The sequence below is a fragment of the Natator depressus genome, chromosome 19, assembly GCF_965152275.1.
Source record: "Natator depressus isolate rNatDep1 chromosome 19, rNatDep2.hap1, whole genome shotgun sequence".
In the NCBI taxonomy this organism is placed as follows: domain Eukaryota; kingdom Metazoa; phylum Chordata; order Testudines; family Cheloniidae; genus Natator; species Natator depressus.
The window spans coordinates 15,633,478-15,657,959 of NC_134252.1; the positions used below are offsets into that span (position 1 = coordinate 15,633,478).

Sequence of the window (24,482 nt, forward strand, 5' to 3'; positions counted from 1 at the left end):
GATGTAGTGCTGTCTTCCTGAAAAAATAGGTCAGAGGTGCAAATGTATCTCAATACGACATTAACTCTGAAACCTAAGAAGTTTAACTATTTCACTGAACATCATTTTAGCAGAAACATACATCTAATGTACTTATCCCACAATCCCCTAGATGCCAAAAGCCCCAGTACGCCTCTACAGAACTGCTGTAACTTCCAGCTCCCTAGGACAACTTCTACAAGGCAGGTATGCATTGTTAGTACACACACAAAGCTCTGTGGCATATCAAAAACTGAAACTATGGAGACAAAATAAAAAACTGAATTTAATCTCAAATTGAATAACAGAGGCTAATGTACTGCTTGCTTTATGCATTATCATATTTTATGCATTAAAACTTCCGTATTTTAATTTAAATGAAGCTGCCACAGAATTCTCAATCTGCTACACCAAAGCGCCAAAGACTGCAGGTATTCTGACATACACCTTTGATGTGGAGAACAGGACAGAAACAAACCAATACACCTTTTGTAAATGTAAATCATGTCACACAAGGAAAGAATAAAGACCAGAATGATTTAATATGAAAAAGAGAAAAATCAGAGGAGAGATATTAGAGCTATATAAAATAATGAACAGTGTAGAGAAGGTCACTCAAGGACTCCCATTTGCCCGTCCCAGAGTACAATAGATACTTCTATAACATTAAAAACATGACACATCTAAAACAGATAGAAGGAAATAAATTTTGCTGCTGCTGGACACTATCAATGGGATGCAGCAGTACCATTCAAAAAAGGATTAGACATCCAGATAAAGAACATCATCTGTAATTACACAGCTGAGACAGAAATTACATAGACTATCAATACCATGCTCCAAGGTAAAAGCTGAGTGGTAGCTGGGGTGAGCAAGAAAACCCTTCTCTATGGTATAGTACTACATAAGTAGCTGCATTTTGTGAGGCAAAGGAAGGAGGGCAGGAGTATGTCTTCCAGTTGAAGCTTCTGGCAGGGGCCATTGTCCGAGGCAGGATACCAGATTATACCAGCCACTGGTCAGTTCCCACAAGACAGTTCTGGTCTCCAGAATTCTAAACAGAAAGCGAAAATTCTGTCTTACTAGTGAGTTTTCATTGTAGGACTCTCCATGTCAGTCAATCTTCACAGTGGGGTGTTCTCCATCACTATAGCAACTGGAGGCAGGCCAGATATTTGCTCTGAATCTGGGTTTAGGATGGCCCCACAGGAAGAACGTTCCAGAAGGACAGTATTTTTCAGCTTTGGAAACTAACCACAAGAAAATTTAAAAGTGCTATACAACGCAAGCCATTTGCAGCAGAGCCTTGATGTGAAAGTTTGGGAGTTCCTGGAGGAACACCCTCTTCTCTTTCAAACTATTTAACAAATGAGCAATAGTCAGAAAACGGACATAATTCAATCCTCCAAAGGTCAGACTGTCTGACACGGAAAGTCCTACAGTGAAGATTCACAGGTAAGACAGAATTTCCCCTTTCTCAGTCCCTTCCACATCAGATAGTCTTCACAGTATGGTGCAGAAAAAACAGTAAATCATCCCTTAGGGTGGGAGAAGGATTCAATTTACCAATGTAGAATTGAAAGGGATTTTAGAGTTATTAGGCACCCTGTCACAAAACACCTTTCTACAAATGCTGCATCAACAAGGGTGAGGATGTCAATACCACAGTGTTAGAGAAGTGTGGACAGAAGTCCCTGTAGTAGCTCTATAGACTTCTGCATAAGCTCTATAGACTTCTGCATAAGAGGTATGGAATCACTCTGCCCATAAAAATCACTGCTCTTTTCACAGAGTGCATAATAATAGGAGGCATTGTACCTGAGGCTTTAAATGCCTCTGCTACCTTTATTTTTCTGTAGGTTCCGTTCATAGAAACATAGGGCTTGGAGAGACCTGGAGAAGTTATCAAGTCCAGCCCCCTGCACTGAAGCAGGGCCACATAAACCTGGACCATCCTGAGAAGTTTCAGAGTAGCAGCCGTGTTAGTCTGTATCCACAAAAATAAACGGAGTACTTGTGGCACCTTAGAGACTAACAAATTTATTTAAGCATAAGCTTTCATGAGCTACAGCTCACTGCATGCATCCGATGAAGGGAGCTGTAGCTCACGAAAGCTTATGCTCAAATAAATTTGTTAGTCTCTAAGGTGCCACAAGTATTCCTTTTCTTTTTGCATCCCTGACAAGCGTTTGTCTAACCTGTTCTTAAAAAACTCAAATTTTTCATTGGCTTGTTTCATTTTCTAAGAACATAAGCACTTGTTTAGTTAGGCCCCCATTCAGGCCAGCACTGCTAAACTTACTTGAAAGTCTGGGGCACCTTTATATGCACATTACACATGATGTGTACCACTGGCAGCAGCAAGGAGCAGCGCTGGCTGGCTGCCCCACTGTCCACTCAGGTTTGACCCTGCAGCTGCTCCATCATGATGGAGAGCCTGTAGGACTAGGGAGGAGGGGAAGGGGAGGGGCTCTTTTTTAAACCCTCCTCAGAAAGCCAGAACTTTTTTTTTTTTTTTTTTTTTTTTTTTAAGTTGTAGCCCTTTTGAGGAGAAAAACCTTCAAGCCAATGAACTGACTGAGACACACTGATTTTACAATCTTTTAAAAACCCTGTAAAAGCTCCGCTCCAAAGGGAGTCCTGGATCTGCTACCTGGAGGTAGAGAATTCTGGAGAGCCCCTCATGAGGGATGGTTCTAAGCCCAGGTCCAGAGCAAAGATCTGCCTCCAGTTGACCTGGAGATGGAGAACACCCCACTGTGAAGACTGTCTGACATGGAGGGGATTCAGTAATCAAATCATACAAAGCAAATTCCACTGTTACTGTAAATAGAGTTACAGAGGCTTCAGCTCTGTTTTTGAATTACTCTGGGGAGATTTCTTCATCTTTGGTTCTGCTGCTTATATGATTTCCAGCACTTTGCACTGCCCTATCATTTCTCCTCCCTGGGGTTACAGGTGCCCACGTGCCAGATCCAGACATGAAAGGAAGGTCACAAAGACTCCGCCTTTCCACAAATCCATTCAGCTGCTCTTGAAGAAGCAGCAGGTTCCTGTTTCCCAGTGCTTTGCAGAGGCACTGCTGTCAGTAACCTTAGGCCCAAATAATTATTAGCTGGTTTTATAACTGCAGTGGGGCCCTGCTAGCACAGCTGCACTCCAGCAGAGGCCAATCCACCCATCTTCCCATCCCAGGGGGCAGTCTTTCTTACAGTCGAGATATCTAAAGTACCGAGATGGCCTCCATTACAGCAGCATCCGAGCACCTCACAATCTTTAACAATTTATTCCCACAGCACACCCAGGAGGCACTGAAATATTATTTTACAGATTGAGAATTAAGCCTGGAGACACAAAGTGACTTGTGTGAGGTCACCCAGGAAGGAGGGGGCAAAGCAGAGAACTGAACCCATGTCTCCTGAGTCCCAGGCCCTACACCTCTGGACCATCTGGATTTTAATTCAGTTTTATTTATTAAAGTTTGAGGCTTGTGGGACTAACAGCCTTGAAGAACGAAGATCTATGTCCACAGAACAGGAATAGCTTGAGCAGTAGCAGTGAAACGGTGCCCCATGCCAGCATGCCAAGAAGTTCCATACTTAACCTGGAGGGATCATGTCTATAAGAAGCAGGGGAATTCATTCATACCCCAAGCACTCGGATGAGACTGAACAAAGAGGCCAAAGTGGTGCCAGTCATGATAGTAACTTTACAATCATGTAGCTGTTTTAATTTGCACTGAGCCATATGCCAAACCTTAAACATAAATCAAAACAACCTGCAGTTTGCCCAGAAACTGCTATGTGGTTCACTGGAGTCCTTTAAATAGGATTCTGCCTTTGGGTGTTATGAAGGCACAGCCATGCAACAGTATCTAGACAGCAGTTTCAGCACTACGTATTAGAGGAAGGTTTTAAAAAACAGAAGCAGGAGACAAGCATTTGGGCTCCATATCATCATCAAGGTGGAATGCCAAGGTGTGACTGTCCTCCCTACACAGGAGGTAACCCAACACCCCCTTGTTCAAAGGCAGTCAAGCATGCTACAAATAGGAGAGTAGGACTGAGCCCCAAATCTCTACTCAGCACACATGCTCAGGGAATTTTGTTTCATTTAATTAACCCTGCACCTATGCTTTGCAGGGCCCTGTCTTAGACTGTAAAGTTCATGGCAGGGAACATACAGGAGTATGTAATGTGGCATATAAACTAACGGTGCTATAGGAATGATTCAGAATACCACTAAATTAATTATTTCTACTTAATCAAAAGAGCCCAAACAAAACTCCCGGAACATACACATTCATCCTAGAGGTATATGCAGAAGCTTTCCTTGGCTCAACATCCATAACTCATAACAACATCCAAACTCTTCCAACTCACCACAAATAAAATTCTCCAACTCAGTCTTCTTATTCCTTATTCAAAACACTGTCTCAGAGAAAGCCTAGGGAAAGTGAGCCCTACTGCATACCCCAAGAGTCAAGAAATCCAGGCTCTGCCACACCAAGCAGATGTATAAGCTTCAGAGGCAAGGATTCACCTCCAAAAAGGAGAGATTACTCTCCTTGTGGAGTAACTGGAGTTCTCCGAGATGTGTCCTTATGTAGCTGTGCATTCTGAAAATATCATGGATAGACCATGTAGCCGACAAAACAGCATTGGAAATTATTGGAACCAGCAAACACTAGTCAGAGAGCTTATGAAAACAAAGTTTCAATTTGCAGGGCACATTTTTTATGAAAACAAAGTTTCAATTTGCAGGGCACATTTTAAGAGGTTCAGCAGGTGATGAATGCTTATGGGAACTGGAAAGGAAAACAGATGGCAGAAGAACGAGGCAAAAAAAGAAGCTGAATGGATGATGTGGTATCCTGGGACGATGAAAAGGACTATTCATCCACAAAGAGACTAGCAGAGGATCGTACAGAATGGGCTACCATGGTTGCAAGCCTCCAGTAATGAAGATACCACATAAGACAACAGGGCACGAGAATGTCTGGAGCACATGTGGAGGCCGAATGGGCAGTTACCAAAAATCTTCACATGCACACCTGAAATAGAGCACCCTCAGGGACACTACTCAAAGAATACCCTGGTACCAGCTCTCTTTTTTGAACCTGGGAGATCTTAGTGCAAATGCTGAAGATGACTGTAGCTGCCAGGGTATCATATGGGGAGAGTGGAAGCCATTCAAGGTAGCCAACACCAGGCTGTTCCTGAGTGCATGTAGCAGAGCCAAACAGATGACAGACCTGCTATTGCTGAAACCAAAGAGGAGAGCCTCAGCTGCTGTTTCAAGGGGAGAAGATATGCAGAAGTCCAACTCCTGACAAAGTGAGAAGGAGACAGGGGAACAGCCCACCCAACAAGCCTAGAGCAAAAGCCATGCCACACCTTAATTTTCAGACACTACACCTTGACAGCAAGAACAACAGTCTGATCACACCAGAACAGAGCCCCTGCCAATAACAGCGGAGCCCAGCCAAGCCAGCTGGCAGAAGGAGGGGGGCTTGGAGGACCCCAGACAGGCCCCAGAGAGTGGGGGAGCAAAACCAATGAGTGTATGTATACACACACACACACACCCCTTTCTTTTATTTTTTCAGTCACACAGAGCTGTATTAATACATCTGTGCCTCTTGGGAGAAGAAACAGGGAGCTGCAGCAGCACCAGTCCAAGGGAGTCCAAATGAGCTCAGAGAAGATTTCTGTTATCAATTGCTATTAGCATTTCATACTGCATAGAATTAACTTTGGTTTGTCTTGTTACTTAGAAAGCTGGGATCCCAGAATTCAACATCTTGAGTCTATTGAAACAGGCAAAATGTTCTCTGGAATCTGTTGAGTTTGACTGTGAAGAGAAATCCAGCAAAATGCAAACAATACTTGTGAAGATTCCAACAAAGAAAACAAGTGTCCCTGTGTGCCACCTAATTACTCTACCCCAATAGCACATACCACATCTAGCAGAACAGCACTGAATGGGAATTCTTAGCCAGTCCCTGTGAGAAAACCCAAACTGATTACCCAGGGCTAATTGCAAGGAACAAGGAATTGGGTTGTTCCATGTGCGTGAAAGGACAAGAGTTTGGAAACTGACCAAAATAAAAAAATAACCACACACAGCACTCAACTCTCTAAGAAGTGTGGCTCTATGTAGTCTTACTTTGAATACTGTAGGTGTAGTAGATGTCAATGAAAAAAAATCATGACTACAAGCAATCAAAATCCCATCCTGTAGCTGTGAAAGAACATGCAGAGTATGACTAACAAAGAAAAAATACACTGTTACAGAGCACACTGCTTGACTTAACACTACCTGCCAGATATTCTGTACAGTTTATAAAACCACAAAATATTAGAGGGCATTTACTGATATTTCAGCTGACATCAACATGCAGTAACTGACCAAGTTCAATGCGAGAGGAGTTCTTTCGTCGGAGGCAGCATGTGCTGGTATCATTGAATAGTTTACCGCCATAAATGAAAATTAAAGCTGTCTCAACAATGCAGAAGACTGCAAAGCTCAGCGTGATGACAGATAAATCAAGATCATCAAGCAACCACTAGGCCCTCCTGTAAGACGGAGACCAATAATGAGGCTACTCAGGTTTAGAACTACTTTCTTGCTGGTGCCGAATGCCAGGGCAATACCGGAGTCTCTGGGGCTGCCTGAGGCAAGGTCAAGTCACTGAAGCCTTCCTGTAGCAGAGCAACCATATTGCTTTTGCATCTGTTGAAGAAACTGCCATGTGGGGGGGAATGCGGGGAGTAGCTTTTACTTCGTCGCAACCTGGTCATCTGGCACTGCTGCAGTCACAGACCGCAGACATGACATGACAAGACAGTGGGGTCAGTCACCTCCAGAAAGTCTTCAGCAAGTTTGATGTCCTTTACAACTCTTAAGAACCACGGACTCAACAAGAGCTGTGAGTGTGGAGATAGAGCAGATCACAGCTGATCGGTACTGACAAGCTGTCATTGATATCCACTGGATGACATCGAATGAGAGATCTCTAAAAGCCACCACCAATGCCTATCCTCCACTACACAAGCATTTCAGAGAGGACTTCATGGACAACAAAGATGCAGAACACTGTGCCGAGTGCAGTGGTCTTAAAATCATTCTGAGCTCCAGTGATTTGGTGCACAACTTAGGAATCATGAGAGAGGCTGCTTCTGAACTGGCATTCAGAGAGATTAAAATTAAAGAGAGTCACATCTGGTGGAAGCTGACATATTGCTGCCAGCACAGACTCCAGCGTTTGCCTCAGTGGCTGACAGCTCCGGACTGTCTGTGGAGCATGTCCTGACAGGCTGCGTCACTTTGAAATATCAAACTGTACCACCGAACATGTGCTTGAATTCATGCTGGACAGTTATGCAGGAGTCTAGCTAACACCACAGAAAGTAGGTCAATGAGTATAAGGTCCTCCAATGCTTGGACATCTGTCTGAAGTGTATGCAGAACAGTCACTTGTCAAAGCTACCACCGATACCAAGAGTTACGGCCTTGTAACATGGATATACTCTATGTGGACAGCAAAGAAAAGTTTTTGCAAGAAATTGAGCATATGCAAAATGGAAGAAGAATGATTGTTCAGGGCCTACAAAGACTGAAAACTGCTATAGCAATGATTTCCACTGCCACAGCTAACTACAAGAGAGAATTCACTACCATGAACATGTACAATTGTGGCTCCAGCTTCTCACAAGACAGTCCACAGTGATGCTAATGAAGTTGGACGGACCAACACTCTGAAAATCTAATCTAGGAAAATACATCAGAAATATGTTCATTTTGGTAGAAGGCATTCAGTAGATGCTACTGCACAGAAAACACACAATGAAGAAGTGGTATGGTCATATCATGAAGACCTACATGTTCTACTGAGAGCCTCAATACTTCCACTACAATAATACATCTGAGATGAAATCCTAGCTCCATTGAAGTCAATGGCAAAACTCTCACTGATATCAACAGGGCCAGGATTTCACCGTCTCTCTCATTTTGACTTTGAAAGTAAAGAATTCACTATCGTAGTCAGAGTTTGGGAGAATACCCCCATTTCCTCCAACTACAGAATGGATCTCAAGATATTTCAGTTTTATAGCTCTCATTTCAGTGTGGCATAAAAATTATCAACCAGTGACCTGAAAAACATAACAATGTTATGATAGTCCCTTAGAGAGGTTACAAATGTCTCCTTTTATCATAGAATATCCATCAGGGTTGGAAGGGACCTCAGGAGGTCATCTAGGCCAACCCCCGATGGCAATTAGTTGTAAATCATAAGGTGGCCAATAGATGGCAATCAGTTGTAAATCATAAGGTTCCATAGAAAGTATATCTTCATTTAAAATGTTTATTATTGTCTCGAGAGGGAGAACATTATTACTGTTGTTTCCTCACCAGCAATGGCTTTATCAGTAGTATCACTAGATCATGTTTTGAAGTGTAATTTTTAATGACATCCTGTTGATTTAATGAAGGACATTACTTCCTGAAAACTTTATACAAACCATATGCATTTTAACTATGAAAATATCAAATAACTCAGCAATTCACACTATACAGCTTTAATAAAATATGTTTCACCTTTACCCACCATCACTGATGATGTCAGCAGAATTCTAAGACCGTTCATTACTGTGATTAGTACAATGATGTCCATGACTGAGACTCCTAAGTGCTACTGCAGTGCAAACAATAAATAATATAATAATACTGTACAAGAACCAGAAGTAGGCACTAGAAACACTGTTTGTAAGAGAAGTGGCAGGGGTAGGTCAAGGCCAACATAGCTTTGATATTTAAGGGTTTTTTCTCCTCTATAGTTTCTTGGCAATATAGTGGGTGGAATTTAAAATCTATATAAATACATAGGATCCAAAGGACTTTCTTCATCAGATTATTCATAATTTAAATTAAGTGAAAGTTTGAGGCTGAAGCTTTGCAGTCTCCCATTAGCTGAACAGTAACTGTGGAGATGTTTTTCACGTGGTTCTTGTAATTTGCTGGAACAGGACAGACAAAGTGCCCAGGGTCAGTGCAAAAATAAGAGCAGCCAATGGGTAGCAGGAACACGAACACTAAGACCATTTACATTTTGTAAAACATAATTTTTTAGAAAGGCGATTCTGTGTAACCACCTCATTCCAACTCCATTATCTTCCCTTTCTGGTCACTATCCCATTGACTGGATACACACCCCTCACGTAATATGGAAACGTGCAACATTTCTCATGCAGGGTCATATAGCTCTGTCATGACTGAAGCAAGAAAATCCATGTTACGTAAAAAGATGGAACCAAGACTGATCAAAAAGATGCCCCCCCAGGAAGAGAGAGACACAAACATCTCACTCTCTGCAGGAGTGGGCATTGCTGCAGAAGGTGAGTTGCCAAGAACAAAATCCACGTCTCCCAGAAAGACTATTATGGGAGAGGGAATGCACACTCAGAATGTCTGATCCACATGCTGTAAACCTTGAGATACAAGCTAATCTCCAAGTGTTTAACACTGGGGACTGGCCAGTTCTACAGAGTTAAGGGCAACTACCGCGCAGCAGCATGGCAGGAGGTGGGCTGTGACTGGGAAGGGTATGTTTCCGGCCAATGCAAGGGAGTGCCAGAGCTGGACACTTGCCTAGAGTGAGTCCTACCGGTCCACATTCCCCTGCAGAGAACATACCTCTTCTCAGCCAGCCCTCATACAGAGCTCCACCTCCCTCTATTTGCTGGCTCTTGGCTTCTCCCTCAGGCTGGGAAACAGCAGGGATACTGGGAGGGCAGGTCACGGCAGAGTTTCTGGCACAGGGCCCAGAGAGGATGTGCTAGCACACTTGACAGCAGTCAGGAGATGGTGGAGAGGGAGCATAAGGCTCTCTGCCAGCAGAGAAGGTGAATCGCTGGGTGTCCTACTATTTTGAATGGAAGGGGCTGGGGGCAGAGGATGTGATTTATTTGGAGCTGGGAAGGAGAGATCGCGCTGAAAAAGGGAATATGGCAGTGCTGCTGTCCAGGGGGAGGTGAATGAAAACAAAGACTGAAGCAGAGTTCCCAGCTCCCAACACTCTAGGGATGAGGACACTCATTCTAAGGGTTAATCAGCCACTGGCCATATACTCTTCATGGTTTAATTAACCCCATAGTTGAACTACATGAAAGCAAAAGAGACACGGCTGATATGTTGTTATGGGTTCTAAGCAAAACATGGTTTTGGGTCAGGACTTGCAGCGCCTAGTTCTCAATGTGGACTGCAGCGTACAGACACCAAAACTGAAAGAAACACCAGACATTTTTAAACACACACACGCAGCTAGTATGCACGGCAGTAATCCTTGCTGCAAAGTAACTACTCTTCCTAGTGTCCTTCCCAGCACCACAGACATCAATAACGCATTAGGGGAAGCCAGAACAATTCCACTGAGATTGCATTGCACTGTATCTGCCCCCAGCATGCTCACCAAACAGCAGTAAATGTGGCTCCAGCAATGCATGAATTGGAACAGCTCCCTTGATAACATATCAACATGAAGGAGCCCCACACAGTCTCTGGCACATTGTCCGGAGAACCGAGAGGAAAGAGGAATTGTGTATTTCTGAATGGGAGGATAGCTGAGTTTTACAAACTTGCAGTGACACTAACAGCTCCATTCCTGTAGCATAGCAAAGCTCAAAAAACAACCCCCCAGGAGATTTCTGGACTCTTCATGTTATGTCATGCAGGCATACACAAGAGCTAATTAAAGTAGGGCTGGAGGGACTGAGCAGGTCAGCTGTCGGACACTTGCAAAAAGTGTTTGTGAATTTAGATCATATTGACGCTATTTGATGGGCAGCATGAAGAAAGTTTTCAGAGAGAGGTGGTTTGGTCTAGTGGCACAAGCCAGACCTGGAAGACAGGAACTCCAGAGTTTTACTCTCAACTCTGGCAAACTCCTTCTCTGGCCTTGGCAAATCAATTGATCTCTGTGCCTCAGTTTCCTTATCACCAAAGGAAAGACAATACTGACCCGCTACCTACTGCACAGTGGAGTTGCAAGGATTACTTAAAACTCTTTATGAGAAAAAACTCAGTAAAAGCGCTAAGTATCATTCTACAAAAAGAACAGGAGGACTTGTGGCACCTTAGAGACTAATAAATTTACTTGAGCATAAGCTTTTGTGAGCTACAGCTCACATGCATCGGATGAAGTGAGCTGTAGCTCACGAAAGCTTATGTTCAAATAAATTTGTTAGTCTCTAAGGTGCCACAAGTCCTCCTTTTCTTTTTGCGGATACAGACTAACACAGCTGCTACTCTGAAAAAAGTATCATTCTGTTCTTTTGGGCAAATGTATCACAGATCAACAGACCTACGAACGGAGATTCTCTGTCTATCCACAAAATGGGTGAAGCCCAGTCCATAATGAGGCCAACTTCTCCACTAACCTGAAAAATTGGAGAGTGAAAGACTAACAGATTCAAAATTTTCCCTTCTCATCACAAAACGTAACTGAATTTCAGCTGTTTTCCCTGAATACTCAGTGCAATGGGAAAAATAGACAAGAAAAGAAAAAGAAGAGGGGAAGCGGACGAAGATGAAAATATTAATTAATGTTATGAGAAACTCAGACATATCAAATTCTCAATTATAATGGCACTGAAGTGCAAGTTCACAGACCTAGCAACGGGCAGCATATTGCTCGAGATTCTGAAAATAAGAGTGGTTCATGTAACAAGCACAGGCCTCTGCATAAAAACACAGCTCAGCACACAGGTATGTGAATTTCACAGCCTGACAAAACATATCTTTGGTCTGCTTTGTAGGACAGCAGTCACACACATTCTAAAGACACATAAAACAAGGCCATCCAGAGCTCCAGTCTTCCCCTTCCCCACAGATGCTCAACTGATTTGTTTACATGCACTTTTACTGTTTTGTTTCTTCATCGTTTCCCCCCCAAATCTGATCAGTGCTCTGTCCACCCCTTTGTCTCAATCTTTTCTTGTGTTACTCTTACATAAAGTAAAAAGATAAAAGGTGCAGCTCATTTCTCGCCCCTCCTAACCCAAAAAATATTCCCTATAGTTTGAAGGTTGGTTAGTTGGTGAATACCAACACTTTGCCCTTCTACAGCGCCTTGCATCCAAGGATGCCAAGGCATTTTATAAAAAATTATTTTATTATGTTTCCAGACCGGTAGGTCAAAGTTAAGTATTATCCCCATTTTATACCTCAGGAATCCAAGGGAGACAGTGAAACAACTTGCCCAAGGATATAGAGCAAGCAATGGCTGACTCACTCTTTCGCTTTAGCCTCTGGACATATCTTGGGGGCTTTTGGGGAGAGGTTTTTTTTCTTTTTTTAATAAAGTGAATTCAGTCTCATGCTTGCTGTTCTGAAATAATATAAAAAGTTATTAACAGATATGGACTTCTCTTGAAGTGAAAAGTTATGATTCATGGAGCTGTGATGTAAATACTGACCAAAAAGAATTTGAGGTCAATATCTGCCTCAAGGGAAAACAAATTTTGATGTAAAAAAACCCAAACAAATAAAAATATGTATTGTTATGTTACATACACTCTTACCTCTTGTAATGGACTAACTTGTTAGTATGTGCACCACACTCTACTGGATGGCTTCAGAACTACTCTGGTGTGTGTCAGAGACCTTATAATGCTACAGCTAATGGTAACTGTCCTTTAGCTCAAGTGGTAGGAATCTGTGCTTTCAGAGCAGGAGATGAGTTCTAGCCTTACTGTCTTTGTGAAATTCTATATGGCTTTAGTGACGATCATGAAATCCTTGGTGGGCTCATCATACTATCTTCAAAATGTCTTGAGCTAGAATGTCTGGAAATCTTCATCACGGCCAGGATGGGAAAAGTGTGAAAAACATTGAAATGGGAAAATAAAGCTGGAGATCCAGAAAAAGCTATTGTCCTTTTTTGAGAGGTGACTCTCTGCAACCAGCTAGCATTTATTTATATATGAAATTTGATTGATAAACACTCTTCCTGACCACAGTGTTACTGATTTCCAAAGAGATAAATAGAAACTGTCATCACATGGATTTTTTAGCCAATATGAGGCAGAATTTATCATATAAACAACAACAGTAAACAATACTATAGAGCTAAGACCAAAATAGTCAAGCATCAATACCTAAAGTTAGGCTTTGATCTCCATATTTTAGGCATCTAAATAATTGACCTGACTTTCAGAAGTGCAGAACACCCACAACTTCCAGTGAGGTCAAAGGAAGCTGAGGTACTCAGCAATTCTGAAAATAAGACTTAACCATTCAGACTTGAAAACATTGGCATAATTCTACACAGCAGCTTCAAAAAAATGTAAGCTAAACCTCAATGACATGCAGCAGCAAATTTGACACTGTTTATTTTTAAACATCTTGCTATTTATACAACAGTCAAACCTTTTCTTGCTCTGTTTCCAGTTCTATCAGAGTGCATCATTCTGAGGGTTGTGGAAGGATCAGATGTTTTCCTATAGATACCTTTCAAAGGGTAAACAAAGAAAAGCCCCAAGGGATAGTAATTATGGGATTTATCTGCCCAGTCACTGGGATTACCCTTTACATTACAGCAGAAATGCCTCAGGAGCAAGAGACCACATTTTTCAGTGGTAGATATTCCAGCACCATCCTCTATTTGTTCATTTTTATATTGTGCTACACTGAGAGGAGTACCTCAGCAACATCCCAAAACATCCATATGGAGAGAAGGAAGCAGAAAACTGTCTGGGAATTTCCTGCCATCTTCCCAGTTTAAAAAGACAGAAGTGTGGTCTACTGGTTAGTGTGCTGTCTTTGGCAGGTCCTTTCACTTCTCTCTGCCTTTTTTTCTCCTCCTGTGAACCAGGGTTAATACTACCCACCCACTTTCCATGGGATTGTGAGGTATAATTAGTTTCCATAAAGCACTCCGAGCACCTTGGATAAAAGCTGCCATATAAACACTAAGTATTATTACTGAATTAACTTACACATCCATCTATCTAAGCACTTATACGGCCCTCATCCCCGCAGTGTCAGAGCACCTCCCAAAATTAATAAAAAGAATAATAAATAAGTCACAGGCAGCTGGTCCCCTCCGATCTCCCCCCTGAAATGTGTTTCACGAACAGCCCAAGCTTCTATTAGACAGCTACAGGCAGGTCTTGCTAAGTAAAACACAGCAAACTCTAGATTCTAAGTCGGCTTTCAATGCCCACAGCTGATCAAATAAATACCAAAAACGCCAGCAAATCTGAACACAGAAATGACAACTATATCAAACCAATCATCAGCTGCACTGCTTGCTCCATCCAAATTCCCTTCCCTGGCTGTGTTAATACAGTTCAACTTATTTCTTTCTGAGTCTTGCTTTGGACTTGAACCTGGTCCCAGAAAGGAAAGCCTGAAGTTTTATCCACAAGGCCATCCTGCCTCGCCTAGGTTTAAAAAAAAAACAACACCCCGTTCTGACTGGTCAGATATTTGGGAGTTTAGGAAAAGCAACTGCCTTCCGACGTTTAACCCTGTCAGGGCTGGAGCACAGCAGCACACGTTGAAGCGAAGACAACATGACAGCCGGGCAACAGGTGGCAGCTGTAACACCGCACTTCGGGCTTCCCCCGCCGCCAGACACGGAGCAAAGCCAGCGCTAGATTACCGTGGCCAGCCGTGCAGGGCACAGAAAGGCGCCAACGCAACCTGTAGCGCCGAGCGCACGCAGGCGCCACAAACGGGAAGCTGAACCGACGAGCGCTGAAGTCTGGGTGCAGACAGAGGCCCCGCTCCGGCAAGGGCCCCGGCGCCTGCACCGCGTCCACGGCGGCAGCGGGGCTGCCGAGAGCAGCGTCCGGCAGGGCTGGGCCCCAGGCCGGCGCCACAGCCCGCGCCCCTCCGCTCGGCCGGCCCCGCCTCTCAGGGCGGCTGAAAACGGGCGGGCTCCCCCGCCCCGAACCCGGGGGCTCGCCTGCCGGGCTCGCCTCTCTTCCCGAGCTGCGAGCTCAGGCCGGGGCCGGGGCCGGGGCCGCGCCAGGACGCGCTCGGGGCCGGACCCCGGGGCCGCCGGGCACACGCCGGCCCGCGGGCCCCTCCGCGGCTCGCAGCGCGGCTCGCTCGGCCCCCGGACCCGCGCCGGGCGCGGCTGACCCGAGCCCCCGAGGCCGGGCGGGGTCGCCTCGGCGCCCGCTCGCGGGGGGCCCCAGGCAGGGCCCGGGGGGGTCCGGCCCCAGGCAGGGCGGGAGTCGGGGTGCAGAGCCCGGGGGCGGGGCGGGCCCGAGCGGGGAGGCCCTGGCGGGGGCCGGGCCCGGGGGTGCGCCGGGGCCGGGGCAGGGGCCGCTCCGCGGGAGGAGCCGGAGTCGGAGCCTGGCCGGGCCGCGCGCCCCGCCGCCCCCTCACCTGCGCGGCCGCCGAGCTGCTCAGTCCCTCGCCGCCGCCGCCGCCGCCATGTTCCCGACGCGCCGCGCGGGGAGGGCGGGAGCCGGCGGGGGGGAGCCGAGCCGCCGACGCCGCCCCCTGCCGCCCGGGGGACAGCAGCGGCCGGGGGGCGCGGGCGGCCGGAGACCCCCCCGGCTCGGCCCTCCGTGCCGGGACAGCCCGGTTACCCCCATCGTCCCCCCGCTGCCCCCCAGCTCCCCCGAGCAGCTCCCGGGGACACCCCCATCTCCCCCCCACATCTCCCCCGCGCAGCCCCCTCCCCCCGGGACACCCCAGTCTCCCCCACACAGCCCCCCTCCCCCCTGGGGCACCCCCCCACATCTCCCCAACACAGTCCCCTCCCCCCGGGACACCCCAATCTCCCCCACACAGCCCCCCCACATCTCCCCAACACAGTCCCCTCCCCCCGGGACACCCCAATCTCCCCCACACAGCCCCCCTCCCCCCTGGGACACCCCCCCACATCTCCCCAACACAGTCCCCTCCCCCCGGGACACCCCAATCTCCCCCACACAGCCCCCCTCCCCCCTGGGACACCCCCCCACATCTCCCCAACACAGTCCCCTCCCCCCGGGACACCCCAATCTCCCCCACACAGCCCCCCTCCCGGAGACACGCCAATGTCCCCCCACATCTCCCCCGCGCAGCCCCCTCCCCCCACCCCCATCTCTACTCCACATCTCCCCAACACAGCCCCCCGGGACACCCCAATCTCCCCCACACAGCCCCCCTCCCGGGGACACGCCAATGTCCCCCCACATCTCCCCCGCGCAGCCCCTTCCCCCCGGGACACCCCAATGTCCCCCCACATCTCCCCAACACAGCTCCCTCCCCCCTGGGACACCCCCATCTCCACTCCACATCTCCCCAACACAGCCCCCTACCCCCGGGACACCCCAATCTCCCCCACACAGCCCCCCTTCCGGGGACAGGCCAATGTCCCCCCACATCTCCCCCGCGCAGCCCCTTCCCCCGGGACACCCCAGTGTCCCCCCCACATCTCCCCAACACAGCTCCCTCCCCCCTGGGACACCCCCATCTCCACTCCACATCTCCCCAACACAGCCCCCTCCCCCCTGGGACATCCCCATCTCCCCCTACCTCTCCCACGCAGCCCCCCCTCCTGGGGACACCCCCATCTCCCCCGCACATCTCCCCAGCACAGCTCCCTCCTCCCTGGGACACCCTGCCTGCCCCCCATCTCCCCCGCACAGCCCCCTCTCCCCTGGGACACCCCCATCTACCCCGCGCAGCCTCCCCTCCCAGGGACACCCCATCTCCCCCCACCTGCCCCGCATAGCCCCCTCCCCCCGGGACACCCCAATCTCCCCCCCATCTCTCCCGCACAGCCCCCTGGGACACCCCCATCTCCCCCCACATCTCCCCAACACACCCCCATCTCCCTCCCATATCTCCCCCGCGCAGCCCCTTCCCCCCGGGACACCCCCATCTCCCCCCCCATCTCCCCCGCGCAGCCCCTTCCCCCCGGGACACCCCCATCTACCCCCCATATCTCCCCCGCGCAGCCCCTTCCCCCCGGGACACCCCCATCTCCCCCGCACAGACCCCCCTCCCTGGGACACCCCCATCTCCCCCGCACAGCCCTCTCCTCCCTGGGACACCCCTGCCTGTCCCCAATCTCCCCCGCACAGCCCCCTCCCCCCTTGGAGACCCCCATCTCCCCCTCACTTCCCCTGCAGAGCCCCCTCCTCCCTGGGACACCCCTGTCTGCCCCCCATCTCCCTGCACACAGCCCCCTCCTCCCTGGTACACCACTGTCTGCCCCCCATCTCCGCCCGCACAGCCCTCTCCTTCTTGAGACACCCCTCTCTTCCCCCATCTGTCCCCCCCTCACAGCCCCCTCCTACCTGGGACACACCTGTCTGCTCCCCATCTCCCCCGCACAGCCTTCTCCTTGTGATACCCCCAGCTAACCCCCATATTCCTGCAACATAACCCCCTCCTTCCCTGGCACCCCCCCCCAGCACAGACACCCTGATCCACAGCCCCCCGTGACCTCCCCTAGGCTACCTCCCTCGATCTTCCAGCACAGACCTGTCCTCCCTCCCTGGCACACACCCCCAGCTACCCACGCACCGATCACCCCCCAGCACAGACACCTTGAGCCACACCTGCCTTCTTCCGTGGCATTCAGCCTCCCCATGACCTATCCCTGGCTGCCCCCCACCAGTCTCCCCCAGCCACAAAATCACCTTCACTCATCTACTCCCACCAGCCATAGAAACTCCCACTTATCCCCAGCACAAACACATGCAGTGACTACCACTCCCAGCTAGAGAGAGACTTTTCCTTGCACACAGTTCCCTCCCATAACCTCCCCAATATTGCTTAGACCAGTGGTCTACCTAGCCCATTATTCTGTCTACTAACTGTCATCTGTAACCTATAATTTAAATCAGCTTCCGTACCAAAAGACTGGAGGATAACTAATGTGACGCCAATTTTTAAAAAGGGCTCCAGAGGTGACCCCGGCAATTATAGGCTGGTAAGCCTGACTTAGGTACCAGGCAAACTGGTTGAAAGTATAGTAAAGAACAAAATTGTCAGACACATAGATGAATGTAATTTGTTGGGGAATAGTCAACATGGTTTTTGTTAAGGGTAATCATGCCTCACCAATCTACTACAATTCATTGAGGGGGTCAATAAGCATGTGGACAAGGGGGATCCAGTGGATATAGTGTACTTAGATTTTCAGAAAGCCTTTGACAAGGTCCCTCACCAAAGGCTCTTAAGCAAAGTAAGCAGTCACGGGATAAGAGGGAAGGTCCTCTCATGGCTTGGTAACTGGTTAAAAGAGAGGAAACAAAGGGTAGGAATAAATGGTCAGTTTTCAGAATGGAGAGTGGTGTCCCCCAGGGGTCTAACTGGGACCAGTCCTATTCAACATATTCATAAATGATCTGGAAAAAGGGGTAAACAGTGAGGTGGCAAAATTTGCAGATGATACAAAACTACTCAAGATAGTTAAGTCCCAGGCAGACTGCGAAGAGCTACAAAAGGATCTCACAAAACTGGGTGACAGGGCAACAAAATGGCAGATGAAATTCAATCTTGATAAATGCAATATAATGCACTTTTGAAAACATAATCCCAACTATATGTAAAAATGATGGGGTCTAAATTAGTTGTTACCATAGGTGCTGACTCCGTGGGTGCTCTGGGGCTGGAGCACCCACGGGGAAAAATTGGTGGGTGCTCTGCACCCACCGGCAGCCAAGCTCCCTGCCCCGCCCCAGCTCACCTCACCGCCACCTCCTCCCCTGAGCATGCCGCGTCCCTGCTTCTCCTCCCAGCGCTTTCCGCCGCAAAACAGCTGTTTTGTGGCGTAACAAGCTCTGGGAGGGAGGGGGGAGGAGCGGGAACACTGTGTGCTCAGGGGAGGAGGCGGGGCCAGGGCGGGGATTTGGGGAAGGGGTTGGAATAGGGGCGGGGAGGGGGCGGGGACTTTGGGGAAAGGGTTGGAATGGGGGTGGGCCATGGGCAGGAGGGGGCGGGGCAGGGGTGGAGTTGGGGTGGGGCCGGAGGCAGGGCAGGTTGAGCACCCACCGGCGCCAGCAGAAGTCGGCGCCTATGGTTGTTACCACTCAAGAAAGAGATCTTGGACTCATTGCGGAGAGTTCTCTGAAAACATCCACTCAATGTGCAGCGGCCATCAAAAAAGTGAACAGAATGCTGGGAATTATTAAGAAAGGGAGAGATAATCAGACAGAAAATACCATATTGTCTCTGTATAAATCCTGGTGCGCCCATATCTTGAAGACTGTGTGCAGATGTGGTCGCCCCATCTCAAAAAAGATCTATTGGACTTGGAAAAGGTTCAGAAAAGGGTAACAAAAATTATTAGGGGTATGAAATGGCTGCTGTATGAGGAGAGATTAATAAGACTGGGACTTTTCAGCTTGGAAAAGAGATGACTAAGGGGGGATATGACAGATCTATAAAATTATGACTGGTGTGGAGAAAGTAAATAAAGAAGTGTTATTTACTCCTTCTCATAACACCAGAACTAGGTGTCACCAAATGAAATTAATAGGCAGCAGGTTTAAAACAAAATGAAGTATTTTTTCCGCACAACACACAGTCAACCCTGGGAACTCCTTGCCAGAGGATGTTGAGAAGGCCAGGACTATAACAGGGTTCAAAAAAGAACTAGATAAGTTCATGGAGGACAGGTCCATCAATGGCTATTAGCCAGGATGGGCAGGGTTGGTGTCCCTAGCCTCTGTTTGCCAGAAGCTGGGAATGGGCGACAGGGGATGGATCACTTGATGATTGCCTGTTCTGTTCTTTCCCTCTGGGGCACCTGCCATTGGCAACTGTTGCAAGACAGGATACTGGACTAGATGGACCTTTGGTCTGACCCAGTATGGCCGTTCTTATGTTCTTCAACAATGGCCAGCACCAGATGCGTCAGAGGGAATAAGCAGAACAGGGTGAGTTCTAGTGATCCATCTGTGTGGCCCAGTTCCAACTACTGGCATCCAGGGCATGGCGTGGTTTCCCTGACCATCTTGGCTAATGGCCATTGATGGACGTATCCTCAATGAACTTATCTAATTCTTTTTTGAACCCAGTTATACTTTTGGCCTTCACAACATCTCCTGGTAACAAGTTACACAGGTTGACTGTGCGTTGTGTGAAGTACTTCCTTATGTTTGTTTTAAACCTGCTGCCTATTAATGTCACTGGGTGATTCCTGGTTCTTGTGTTCTATGTGAAGGGGTAAATAGAACTTCCCTGCTCACTTTCTCCCCACCACTCACAATCTATCATCTCCCTCTCAGTCTTTCTTTTCTAAACTGAACAGTCCCAGGCTTTTCAATCTCTTCTCATGTGGAGGCTTTTCAATCTCTTCTCTTTTGTTGCCTGTCTCTCTACCTTTTCCAGTTCTAATATATCTTTTTTGCAGTATTCAAGGTGTGAGCAGACCATGGATTTATACAATAACATTATGACATTTCCTGTTTTATTATCAATCCCTTTCCTAATGGTTCCTACCATTGTTAGCTTTTTTGAGTGAGACTGCACATTGAGCCGATGTTTTCAGAGAACTATCCATGATGATTCCAAGATCTTTCTTGTGTGGTAACAGTTAATTTAGACCCTTCTATTTTATATGTATAGTATAATACAGAATATTAGAATATAGGATTATCTTTTTCCAATTTGCATTACTTTGTACTTATCCACGTTGAATTTCATTTTCCATTTTGTTGCCCAGTCACCCACTTTAGTGAGATCCCTTTGTAATGCTTCACAGTCTGCTTTGGATTTAACTATCTTAAGTAATTTTGTATTATCTGGAAATTTTGACACCTCACTGTTCAACCCCCTTTTCCAGATCATTTATGAATATGTTGAATAGCAAAGGTCCCGGTACAGATCCTCGGGGGATCCCACTATTTACTTCTTTCCATTGTGAAAACTGACCATTTATTCCTACCCTTTGTTCCCTTTTTTTAAGCAGTTACAGGTCCATGAGAGGACCTTCTCTCTTATGCCATGACTTTGCTTAAAAACCTTTGTTGAGGGACCTTGTCAAAGGTTTTCTGAAAGTCCAAGTACACTATGTCCACTGGATCCCCCCAGTCCATATGCTTGTTGAAGCCCTCCAAGAATTTTAGAATGTTGTTGAGGCATGATTTCCCTTTATAAAAGCCATGTTGACTCTTCCCCAACATATCACATTCATCTACATGTCCGATCATTCTATTCTTTACTATACAGAGGCTAATTTTGGGGTTGGTGGGGGCGGGGCCTAAGGCGGAGCAGGGGATTGAGCACCCCCGGGGCCTGGAGGAAGCTGGTGCGTATGGACAGCAGTTCTACGGTTTCATATATTTGAGTTCTTCAGAACTTTTGGGTGAATAGCATCTGAACCTGATGACTTATTACTGTTTAATTTACTAATTTGTTCCAAAACCTCTTCTACTGACAGCTCAATCTGGGACAATTCCTCAGATTTGTCACCTCAGTAGAATGGCTTGGGTGTGGGGATCTCTGCTGTGAAGACCAATGCAAAGAATTAATTTAGTTTCTTTGCAATGGCCTTGTCTCTGCTACAGCCCCCGCCCCTCTGGCAGCATGGAGCCCTACCCCATCTACTGAGCCTCCCACTGAGCTCCTCCAAACAACATAGACACCCCCCACATACACAGCACGATGTCAGGGCACAGATCTCCACCAGTCACAGATACAGGCCTCAGCTGCAGTCAGTCTCTCTTCTGAGCACCACCGTCCTAGCAGCACAGACCCCCAACACCAACTTGCCCGCACCCTAGTGTAACTAGCACAGGCCCATCTCACCCCCTTCCGTTAAAACAGATATCTGATCCCAGCAAGGATGCAAAGCAACACGTATCCCTACACTTCTCTCGACCATTCAGAACTCAGGGTGCAGTAAGATTCCCAGTTACACTGTTCCCTGCACACCAGTTCTGGCTCTTGGATTTGCCACATTGACCCATAATTTATAACTTCCAGGTTCAGTTACTGTAACACACTCTCCCTAAGAGAGAAACCATACATCTGTAAACGTCGCAATTGGTTCAGAATACAACACAGGCCACCGAGAGCCCAGCATCCTTCTGTCTGCACTAGCTTCCCGTTCAATATCATTATCAGATTCAAGTTCTCATATTCAAAGCCCTTCATTGGAGACGTCAATTTATCTGAGGGACCCTCTCACTCTGGGTGATCATGACCTTTCATAACAGCTGTGTTCCACTGGGACAATGGAGCCATCACCTCAAGAGTGAGCATAAGTGACACACTTTCTCTGTGACTCTTCTTCCTATTCAGGTTCTTATTCAGCCCTCGTCACTGTAGTAGGAGTGCTTTCCAGAAGTGCATTAAGCAACGTGACTATCTATCGCATATGATTCTCTCTCCCTTTTCTTTTAAAAGTAGGGCTGTCGATAATCACAGTTACCTCACGTGATTTACTTGAAAAAATTAATCGCGATTAAAAAAATTAATCATGATTAATCGCAAGTTTAATCGCACTGTTAAACAATAGAAATTTATTAAATATTTTGAATGTTTTTCTACATTTTCAAAATATTGTAGTCTGTGTTGTAATTGAAATCAAAGTGTGTATTATTTCTGATTACAAATATTTGCACTGTAAAAATGATAAAAGAAACAGTATTTTTCAACTGACCTCATAAAAGTACTGTAGTGCAATCTCTTTGTTGTGAAAGTGCAACGTACAAAGGAAGATTTTTTGTTGGTGCATAACTGCCCTCAAAACCAAAATAATGTAAAACTTCAGAGCCTACAAGTCCTCTCAGTCCTACTTCTGGTTCAGCCAATCACTAAGACAAACAAGTTTGTTTACATTTACAGGAGATAATGCTGCCCGCTTCTTATTTACAATGTCACCAGAAAGTGAGAACAGGCATTTGCATGGCACCTTTGTAGCCGTCATTGCAAAGTATATACGTGGCAGATACGCTAAACATTCATATGCCCCTTCATGCTTCGGTCACCATTCCAGAGGACATGCTTCCATGCTGATGATGCTCATTAAAAAAAATGTGTTAATTAAATTTGTGACTGAACTCCTTGGGGGCGAATTGTATGTCCCCTGCTCTGTTTGATCCACATTCTGCCATATATTTCTTGTTATAGCAGTCTTGGATGATGACCCAGCACATGTTCCTTTTAAGAACACTTTCACGGCAGATTTGACAAAACGCAAAGAAGGTACCAATGTGAGATTTCTCAAGATAGCTACAGCACTGGACTCAAGGTATAAGAATCTGAAATGCCTTCCAAAATCTGAGAGGTACAAGGTGTGGAGCATGTTTTCAGAAGTCTTAAAAGAGCAACTCGGATGCGGAAACTACAGAATCTGAATCACCAAAACAGAAAATCAATCTTCTGCTGGTGGCAGATAATGAAAATGAACATGCGTCTGTCCGCACTGCTTTGGATTGTTATCAAGCAGAAACCATCATCACCATGGACGCATGTCCCTTGGAATGGTGGTTGAAGCATGAAGGGACATATGAATCTTTAGCACATCTGGCACGTAAATATCTTGGGACACCGGCTACAGATGTGCCATGAGAAGACCTGTTCTCACTTTCTGGTGACATTGTAAACAAGAAGCGGGCAGCATTATCTCCTGCAAATGTAAACAAGTTTGTTTACCTGAACGATTGGCTGAACAAGAAGTAGGACTGAGTGGACTTGCAGGCTCTAAAATTGTACATTGTTTTTACACAGTTTTTTTTTACATAATTGAACATTTGTAAGTTCAACTTCCATGATAAAGAGATTGCACTACAGTACTTGTATTAGGTGAACTGAAAAATACTGGTTTCAGAGTAGCAGCTGTGTAAGTCTGTATTCTCAAAAAGAAAAGGAGTACCTGTGGCACCTTAGAGACTAACACATTTCTTTTGTTTTTTACAGTGCAAATACTTGTAAGAAAAATAAATAAAAAACGAGCATAGTACACTTTGTATTCTGTGTTGTAATTGAAATCAATATGTTTGAAAATGTAGAAAACATGCAAAAATATTTAAATAAATGGTATTCTCTTATTATTTAACAGTGCGATTAATCACGATTAATTTTTTTAATTGCTTGACAGTCCTACTTAAAAGGGAAGTTGTATGAGGATTTATTTGGTTATTGTATATCTGCTGAACTGTGTGTGTTTGTTATTGAAGGCAAGGTCAGAGAAATGCAACTTGTTCTTGGCACAAACAGAAAGTGGTGAGGTTTCAGGCAGTTCTTAGCTCTTTTGCAAGTTCCTTTCACAGCCTTAGCCCTGGTCTACACTAGGACTTTAGGTCGAATTTAGCAGCATTAAATCGATGTAAGCCTGCACCTGTCCACACGATGAAGCCCTTTATTTCGACTTAAAGGGCTCTTAAAATCGATTTCCTTACTCCATCCCTGACAAGTGGATTAGCGCTTAAATTGGCCTTGCTGGGTTGAATTTGGGGTACTGTGGACACAATTCGACGGTATTGGCCTCCGGGAGCTAT

At 46.6% G+C, this 24,482-nt stretch overlaps 1 protein-coding gene across 5 annotated transcripts in view; it reads right to left on the reverse strand.

The window, feature by feature from the left end:
• The window catches only part of SCMH1 (Scm polycomb group protein homolog 1), a 113,337-nt gene extending 97,839 nt beyond the window's left edge, over positions 1-15,498 (reverse strand). For 4 of the 5 annotated variants that reach the window (XM_074934139.1, XM_074934140.1, XM_074934138.1 and 1 more), the window contains exon 1: positions 15,418-15,498. The gene's annotated coding sequence lies outside the window, so the exon portion shown is untranslated. Of the gene's footprint in view, positions 1-14,683; positions 14,702-15,417 lie in introns of those variants that run through there. The other variant, XM_074934137.1, reaches the window with a different exon arrangement.
• Positions 15,499-24,482: the final 8,984 nt, after the last annotated feature.